The sequence below is a fragment of the Aphis gossypii genome, chromosome 1 (genome assembly GCF_020184175.1).
Source record: "Aphis gossypii isolate Hap1 chromosome 1, ASM2018417v2, whole genome shotgun sequence".
In the NCBI taxonomy this organism is placed as follows: domain Eukaryota; kingdom Metazoa; phylum Arthropoda; class Insecta; order Hemiptera; family Aphididae; genus Aphis; species Aphis gossypii.
This window is the reverse complement of record NC_065530.1, coordinates 2,070,558-2,080,921: the sequence shown is the minus strand read 5'-3', so window position 1 is coordinate 2,080,921 and position 10,364 is coordinate 2,070,558. Positions and strand designations below refer to the sequence as shown.

Genomic DNA, 10,364 nt, shown 5'->3' with positions numbered 1-10,364 from the left:
AATAACATATTATATATAGGTCTATTACACTCCGTAAATATGGTATATTTATTTAAACAAAAGTAGATTATGGATATTTCAGTAAACTGAATTTTGAATATAATGTTTTAGTTTAGTTGATTAAATAACATAAAATATTAAGATATTAAAATTATATTATTTAATGTAGGTATTTAAAATGTTATAGTGAAAATATAAAAATAATAAATATATATATATCCATAAATACAGATTATAAAAGTGATATATTTAGAAGATATATACAAATAAAAAAAAAAATTAAAAAAATCATATTATATAATATAAAACAGAATTTAACATGTATATTGTATAGTGTATATACATTTTATTCATAAAATTTATTAAAATTTAAAGGTCTCAAATTCTAAGGGATTCAATCTAAAAAAAATAGATACACAATATCATATTTTTTAGAGACTTAAATTTTTATTTAATATTTTCATCATAAAGAATATAATTACTTTTATTTTTAAATCACTAAATACGTATACAGTATTTAAATCATTATAATTGTTTGAAAATATTAATATTTATTTAATAAAGTTTACGTAGCATTTTAATACAATAATTTAACAATACTATAAAATAAACATGATAAAATGTGACAGTACAATTATTATTATGGTAAAAATTCATAAAATACATGAACAACATTTTTTCTCCATTTTATATTATAATATTGAACAATTTACATACCTACCATGGTAATGGTAATTATGTTGTATTCTCCATCTTCATGATGATGGATGATATTTGCATGAGATATTGATCACCTTAAAAGACCATCCTCCAAAAACATATTTTTACTGAAATTAGATAATACTGATAATAGGGTTTGTTGGACTGATCATTAAGCTTAGAATTTCAATAAAAGCAACTAGCATGAAAAGAACTTAAAAATCATAAGTATTGTACACTAAACCTTTAAGAAATTCACCGTTAAAATCTTTTTTCAATTTCTAAATGTGGATAGAATAAGTGCGTTAATAACTGGTTGATAATCATATGGCTTATAAATCGTACCTATAATTCGGAAATCCTATTAAGAAATCTATTTTTTACACGTTTAAGTTTGAATATAAGGTGTAACAAGACTATTTAACAAACTTCCATTAAAAATGTTACTACATTTATTAAATAGTCCTAGTTCTTGGTACACTTTGTAATCTGTATATTACAAACGACGGACTTGTATTCAAATACAATTGAATGAACTAGGGAAACTTTCCAATATGGCGGATCTAGAATTTTGTTTAATAAAACCTAAAATCTATAATGCTTTACCTACTACACAATTAATAGTGGACTTGAACGATAAAATATACTTTTTAAACCTTCTTAGATTGCTTGTTTTACCATTAATCGTGTGGATTGTCGTAGGCAATTAACGCCTGGGATTTAAACTGCATTGATGCCTGCAAATAGATCCAACCTGTCAGCTTTGATTTGGGTACGGTTGCATGTTGTCTCTATATAGTCTAACGTCTCCTGTAAATAATTAACAATAATATAATGCAACAAAATACACAATATAATATCATATAACCCGATAAAATTCTTATTTAATTAAATATATTTATTGATTCTAATTAGTATATGAAACAATTTTTTTGTAAATATTTATAATGTGATCAAAGCCGTTTCGTTTAAACTGATTAAAAAATAACAATAAATGAATAATTTAAATATACAAGCTTACAAAAAAATCTTAATGTAATAGACTTGGATATTAAAGAGCTGTATTAATAAGGTAAATAGCTAATTAAAAAAATGTGTTAACGGATAAAAATAATTAATAAATATTTATACACTGGTAATAGACGTTCAAAAGCGTTAATCAACTCACTAAAAATACGAAACACATTATTTTTGTAATTTTTAAAAAAATTATATAAATATATAATAGATACGTATTTGAATTGTAAATTCGATAAAATATTTTAAAACGTCTTAAGTATAATTTCTATAAGCTGTGCATCAATCGTGGGTAGTATCTAACTCGTAGACAGCTGAATAATTGATAAACCAATTATTAATGATATATTTTTTAGGACCTATACTTTAGTATAGGTACTGAAATCTATTATTTAAAACTCCATTGCCAAGATAAGCTACGTGCCACGTCATCTAGAGAATATATATATATTTTTTTTAGAGAGTTAGGCCGATTATTTTCGGTTATAAAAAACAATATTATTCTATATTTCTACTACGTTTTTTTTAAAAATAAGCAATGTTTTTTCTACGATCGAAGAAGTTGATTGATAGCGACAGAACCACTATATTATAAAGTTTTTGAACAAAGGCTTTCGTCTAAAATGTTTCTCTATTGAATATTATTAGTTCATTCATATTTACACTCTCACACTATTTAATAGACTGAGTAATAGCAACAATAATAAAATAATGTTCAACCAGTGTTTCAGAATAAAAAATGAATCGATTACGGTTGGAAACGATTATACAAACGAATGATAATACATAATGTTGCCTGTGCCTACTCATAAACTTATTATAGAATGCCAATATGTTCTCAGAAGTGAATATTTCCAAATGGCTTAGCAATTTGAGCGGAGTTATTATTAAAATATTGATTTAAAACGCATTATTTTCAAATTTTTGCATACATTATTATTAGATATTTGTTATGGTCAGATAAGTGCATCAGACACAAGAACACAAGATACGATCTAAACAAAATTTGCTTCTGGAAAATCGTCAGTAAATAGTAATGTACGAATGAACAACATAAATAATACTAAAACACAATGAATTATGATTAGATTTATTTTATAATTTGCAGTAAGAAAATTTTTAAATTTCAAGACTATGACACGATGTGCTTGATAGATCTGAATTCATTTGCAATATTAATATTATGATTACGAAAATAGTATCCGCAGTTGTTATATTATAATATTATACCTTAATAATTCACCCGCAACTAGTATGTATCAACTAGCAATATAATGCACTTTGCTCATAATAGTCAATTCTTCCGTTATCGTCATTATTGTTATTATTATTTAATAGCAATCGACATTGGTATATTAACTACTTTATTCAGTATTTTTTTTTAAAAAGTTTTTAACGATAATGTATACACCATTATAATACTACTATTACTATACTGTCTGCATTGTATTGTGTTAGCGTTGAAATTGAGACGCAATTTATACATTTTATCTCTCTACAACGGTTTATTATATCGATCGCTGTGTGTTTATATTTGCCGAGAATTCGTAACAATGTACGCGCGCGTGTTTATAAATATTTTCACTCGAGCTCAGCTAGATATAGCTGCAGCAGGGGTTTCTGTGGAATGACGTCTTTTGTCGAATATACTAAGTATAATATAATATTATAGATTATCACCGTCGTCATTATTATGATTATATAGGACGCGGCGCGTGAATTTTCACATTTCGAAAGATAATATTATTGTTATTTTCCTTCCAATAAGTCCTTGACACGTCCTCGATACATCCTTATTGACTAACGTGCAAGGCATAGATAGCTGGTTTAATATATCATCAATTACAACGACCTTGTATAGTTGTATAATATGTGAAAAGTTTTCGGTTTTACGAGGGATTTTACGTGAGATGTAAGATGACAATATATTATGTTTCGTCGTTTTACCGTCCGATCCTGAATATAATTGAGATATTATATAGGTAGTTATATACTCACACCATAAGTACATATTTTGTATCTCGATAGACGGTTTATCGTTTTGGCTCATTTTTTAAATAGAGGAGCTTCGGTAAAAAATATGTACTTTGGTAGTAAATGTAGCGTGTTACTTGATATTTTTGCTTTATAAAAAAAAATTCAATCATAAAATCATGGTTAAAAAAATGTATAAACGAAGTTGCTATGGTAACGTAATTGCATTTTGTATTGGTTGCTAGGTATAACGTTACGAAAAATCTGATTACGAAAAAAAAAGTTGTACTCAAATTTTGCAGATCTGTTTTATTTTGCTTTGGTAATGTAATGGTTATTAATCGGTTACCAAGGACAACCTATAGACGCTATAATTCAAAATTATAACAATTGCATCAATATAAAACAAAATCAATGATGATTATGAAAAAAAAATATGTCTTTAATAATATAATATACATATTATTACATATTATGTAATAAAATAGAAAAAAAATTAACGTTAACAATAATCTATTAATTACTAAAGGAGTTTTATTATAACTATTTCCGTATGCCAAGAAAATAAACGATCTGAAAACATCTCTAGCAAATACATTATAATAAAATGTCAAAATTACCATGTAATTACTTATATGTAATATAACTAATTTAGGTAGGTACATGGCAGAGTGATATATATATATATATATACCTACCTACCGTACATAGTTTACCACATTTTTTAATCGAATCTATTTTGCAGTTGAATTACTTTATTTTCTCAATAATAATAAATGGTCATAACACGATGAACATAGATCGCCTCTGCTGACTAACATACACAATATTATTTGGACAGACATAAACGATTGAAATTTTTAGATTATATTTCTATTTATTTTTTATTATTCAAAATTCGATTTCATTAGCATATAAGACCAATTCATGTTAGAGCATTATTTCACAGAGAAATATAGGCCCTAAAAAATTCTATAAATATGAACCTCAATACGATGAGTAGGTTGTAGATACTAGGTAGTGAGGTACAGTGTATTAATATATATATTTATGATGATGAATAGTTCAATATCAGCTATATTATAGAGTTGATTTCGGGTAAACCTCGCAAATATAATCTTTCTGACAGATTCTCTTCTTTTTCCCCGTCAATTCACTCATATATACTATGGCTGGAATGGCCAATATCTATGGCTAGAATAAAAAAAACCTCCTAGCACCTTAAAGCTTCTGACAAGAAATAAAATCTAGGAATTGGATGACTTTGACTGATCAATAAAAATGTTTAGGATTCATATTTTTATATCAAGTTAATCAGTAATATCAAACTGGAATCGTAATCCTACTACAGTTTCTTCAAATGAATTAAAGACCGGGCAACGGTAACCAGTTATAGTGCCTTTATTTAAAATGTGTTCACCATACTTCAGCAGTAATTAATTTTTACTTAATGATTTCAACAACAAAATAGAATAGTTCGTATTATATTTATTTAATAAAACATTAAGTTCTAAGTGATTATAAATATGCTTATAATATTATTGTGTTTGTCCAAATATTCGTTTTTATACTAATTGTTTTTTTATTAACAAAAATCCAGTGTTTGGCAGTAACGTAACGTATATGAAGACTTTATCACATATGCCTACCTCAATTTAATGTACTGAGTATAATTATTAAATATTCAACAAGTACTAATAATATAATATACTATTCTAAATAATAAATATGTAATATCCTGAATCGTTAAAATCTTGCATAGTTGGATATTAGATTATTATAACATAAATCATTTTTATCAATTACTCAAATGCATTTTATTTAATATTTCCATTTCACATAGGACTATTTTTTGATATCAAGATATTTACAGTTCGATACAAAATTGGTTGATTAACGTGGTTATATAATCCCATTATATTAAAGAATATTATATTTCTGTGTTTTAACGGTCCAATGATAGTTCAGTTAAGGTATGTTCGATAATGTAAGATATAAGTAATCAATATATTATTAAAAAATTAAAAATAATGAACTACCTATTAACAATCAACCAACTGCCAATAAACTTAAGATTTTCCTTAAAATCATTAAATTATTCCTTCCAAGTACATACTATTAATACAAATAAAGACATGATAGTCTCCATAAAAATAAGAAAGATTTTTAAATTAGTTCATATCATTAATTTGAATAATATTAAATAATATTTGAGATAATTGTATGTCTTAAGGACCCTGCATTTTATTGTTAGCCTATCAATAATAACAATATTAATGCTCATCAATTTTTTTCGGGTACTGAGGCAGGACACAAAAAAAAAATGGATCAGAAACCAATACAATATGATTAACCACGACAATTGTTTTAGGCGTTTTAGCTAGATTTAAATTAATTGCAGTTCAACTTTTTTCTTCTTCAAATACGTACTTTACATTAAATACAGCTTGATCAATATTTTTACTCGGTATACAATCAATAAATTGATTTAAAACAATTTAATTTAATATATTATGCTTGATTCTAACTAATCTATAGAAATCTAAATTTTATTAAATTTTTGAATATTTTTCCTATAATTAATATTTATAAATCAGTAAAAAATCATTGAAAGACAGAAAAGACATTTTTTATACATAAGAGTTATTATAACAGATTGAAAAGTATGCAAAGTATCAGGTAGATATTTCATTATGCGATAGATATACGTAAGTTAAAAATGTCTATTAAATGTAAAATTAAAAATAAAGAATTAGGTTTTGTTTTTTAAAAGTTGGATATAATTTTGCCAAATTCAGGAAAATAGCTGATTTTGAATCTGGATATAACTTTCAAAATATTGTAATTTTGCTTATCAAAATTAGGTATTTTATTATTATCAACATTTTATATACTATTTTGAGTGAGGGATTTTGTGGTGTAACGGTCACAAAGCTGGCCATGACGTGCGCACTTCATAGTCATCGGTTCGAACCTTTGTATAGTGCAAAAAATACTACTTCGTATTATTCCACAGTCGTTTCAATTTCTCTATCCTGCCCCACTGATCCCATTCCACTGAAAATGACGTCTACACACGTGAAAATTATCTTCTCCGAGAAGAGGGTAGTAGTGTACTAGACAAACTTTACCTCCTCCCAAGTGATAATAAATCGACAAAGACTTAAAGTCGTTTCAATAAAAATAAAATAATAATAATAATGAAAAAAAAACATTATTTGAGAAAAATGATACAGCACTAACTAACGGAAGTAGAGGGGAAATAACAATTTTTACACTCCCTTTAGTTGTTTCAACTAAATTAGTTGACACATTTTACATTTATAATATAATTATTGAATTGAAAAGTTACTTCTTCTTTATGCAGATAATCTACTATTTCATCTTTAATAAAATGTGACCAACTTTTAAGAAGATTACTTAAAACTTAAGAGTGATTTTCTTCCTCCCCAACCCCCCCAAAAAAAATAATAATATATATATATCCATGATAATAAGCTGCTATTGATTTTCTTCGGTTATTTTATTATATATTGTAAAAATAATAGCATACATATTATTATTGTGAATATTTAGTAGAGGTGTTTAGTTATTATTCTACGTATAACTGTCAATCGATTTCATAAAATTAATTGATTTTAATATGTTATATATATATTATGGGAGTGTGTTGTGAATTATGTATTTTTATGACATTGCTGACAATTAAGATTGATGGGCTTTTTAAGTAATTTACAAATTCACTTGAATCTTTTTTAAAAGTAGTGAATTAAGAAAAATTAAAAATCCAGATATAAATAAAAATGTATCTAAATATATATTTAATTAATTTAAAAATATTAGAGTAATATATATTTTTATATAACATCGTGAAAGCGTTATACTATTTGTATGTATTATTATATAATTATTTACAAATTATGTTTAAATTTTTATTTAAACGTATTTTATACAAATAAAAATAATAAAATAGCTATATTCGTTTTTTTTTCAATAGTCCATAATATATAGCTACGGAAATTTTTTTGAAAAAGTATTTTGTTTTAGATTTCAATATATTAAAACATACATTTGTCATCAAAAAGTTACAATTTGATAATGGTTTCACAAAACTAACGTACTATATTAAATAAATACAATAAACATTTTTTGAAAAGTTGAAAAGAATAAATTTAATATTAATTTTTACAATAATTAATAAAGCATACCTGAATACTTCACTATTGCCTGTGTTTTCCATTTGTACGGACTATTTTCAATAAAAGATATTTTTTTAAATAAAATAAAATTCAAATATTAATTAACTAATTTGTAAGATGAACATTATTTGAGATAAAATGTATATTGATAATCAAACATTTAAATTGATTTCAAGTAGAAATTAACTTGTACAGTACTACAGCGAAAAACAAAGTCAGTACTTCTATTATATAATTTATATTTTAAAATTAGTATTGCAAATAAATTATGAAATATAATCGAAACCGTATAGATTTACGAGTAGTAAATACGCATATAGTATTCACGCATTAAAAAAAAAAAATATGATGAAAACTTATGAAATACCTTGTACCTATAAGTATTTAAACCTTAGATATAAAAAATAAAAAAATACCTAATTATTAAATGCAAAATAGTTTTTGTCATGAAGAATTGAAAACTAAATAATTGATACATGATAATGGTGTAACAAAATAGTCTATTCAGGACGCCGGGTGATCAAATTATTATTTATTTGTAATCATTTTGATATTTTACTGGTATTTTAAACGAGTGTTATTATTTTATTTTGTTACAATGACATGACTCAAAAGCATCAAAACTGGGCTCCTGGTATAGATGAACATTATATTAATAACACATATTTAAGTTGTCATAGAATACAATAAAATATACAGCGTTTAAAGGCGGTAAATTTAAATTATTATTTCGAAACTATTTGCTGTTCGTTTGGACACAAAAACTTGAAAACCACGTGATAAACACGAATGATATTGCACGTTTTTATAATATTCTTCAAGCACCCGGAACAATCATAATAAACACCTACACACGTTAATTGTACATAATATTAAAATCTACACGTCATTGCAAAATTTAGGCAACTATGCGTATAATCGGATTGGATCGGATTTTAATCGTTGATATTATATTATAATAATAATATGCAAAATTCATGAAATCCCGAGCTCCGATCATTAGTCATACTGCGCTTCGTTTGTGTATGGCTTTGTGCTTTAAAAGCCAAAAACGCGGACACAATAATGCGCGACGTGGTGAGTCCGATATACGTATAATAATACACAATATATACACTTATTATTGCTACCGAGCGCAAACCATTTCGCCGGTTTCCGACAAGTCGTGTGTATGTGTGTGTACCTATATATATTATTACATTTTGTTATCATATACACTATTTATGTATTATATTTATATGTGATACCTATGTTATACAGAGTGATCCATTTGACTGACTAAAATTATACAATACTAATAAGTAAAATGTTGAATTAATGAAAATAATATAGTATATCTAATAGATTACTGACTCGTTGTTTAAGCTATTCCTCAACTGGATAGGATTTGGTAGAAAAATATACAGACGCTTTAATTGAAATAATGAAGAAGTCTATTTATTGGTCGAATACTTCCATTGTAAGAACCGGTCCTGTAAACTAGAACATAATATTAATATATTATAATAATTAATGTTTTCTTAAATTATATTATACTAGTTCCAAAAACTCATGCTCAAACTAACATAATTTAGTAACGTACATATTATTATGTTTGAACACTATTATAGTCTAGGTAACCATGTTGTTGAGTGTTGTATCAACTAATAATAAGCAGTAAAATTCATATTAGCAGTATAGCAAGAGTCAAACAGTTAAATGTATCAATATATACAATATATATTTTATAATAGTTTTTATAATATATACAATGGAAACATGTATTATAATTTGTTTATAAGATAGATTATTACATCTATAGTGAATCGATTAAAATTATAATAATATATCAACACTGTAGAGTTGACTGTTGTTAATCTGTACTTAGCAATCCAAACTAGAGACTAAGTACTGTCCATGTAAATTTTATAATATTTTAATATACTTTTGTATTCAACTTCCCTGTAGTTTGTTAATATAAAAAAAAATGTATATGTCATGCAATATTTGATTTGTACGTTGTATTGTTTAGATGTTTCATAATTATTATCTATCGTAGGTGCAATAGATAATATTGTTTTACGACGTTTTTACAATTAAAAACTTAAAAAGAAAATACAAGTTTTAGAAAAAATATTTAATGTTATTTAAATTTGACACTAAAATTGGTTTGAAAAATTAGTGTTCATTTTGCATACAGTTAAATTTATCACTCCGTATACTTACGAGTTTAAGGTGTGGTATAAAATACACCCGATATACCTATATTGTGGTTGCCTTTTTACGATATAATATATTATTTTTTATTTTTTTCCAATTTTCCTGCAGTATTATTACTGTTATTATAGTAGGTACCTCTGATATCTATTATATTATTATATTATATCATATAATATGCATACAACACTGACATAGCGTGTGTTGTGCAAAAGACATCGAACACGTGCTTATAATATAGTCATGGTCTGAATATAATCCAATAAATAAATACCTGCA

The 10,364-nt window shown here is 25.3% G+C and overlaps 1 long non-coding RNA gene across 2 annotated transcripts; it reads right to left on the bottom strand.

Moving 5' to 3' along the window:
* Positions 1 to 578: 578 nt before the first annotated feature.
* On the bottom strand, positions 579 to 9,578 carry LOC126548956 (uncharacterized). Of its 2 annotated transcripts, none has more exons than XR_007603081.1 (4): positions 9,472 to 9,578; positions 9,243 to 9,368; positions 1,347 to 1,509; positions 579 to 827 (listed from the first exon to the last, which is right to left on the bottom strand). It is a non-coding gene; the product is annotated as an uncharacterized LOC126548956 (long non-coding RNA). The 2 variants fall into 2 exon arrangements; XR_007603080.1 differs by having other exon boundaries at positions 1,378 to 1,509.
* Between the last annotated feature and the right edge of the window lie 786 nt (positions 9,579 to 10,364).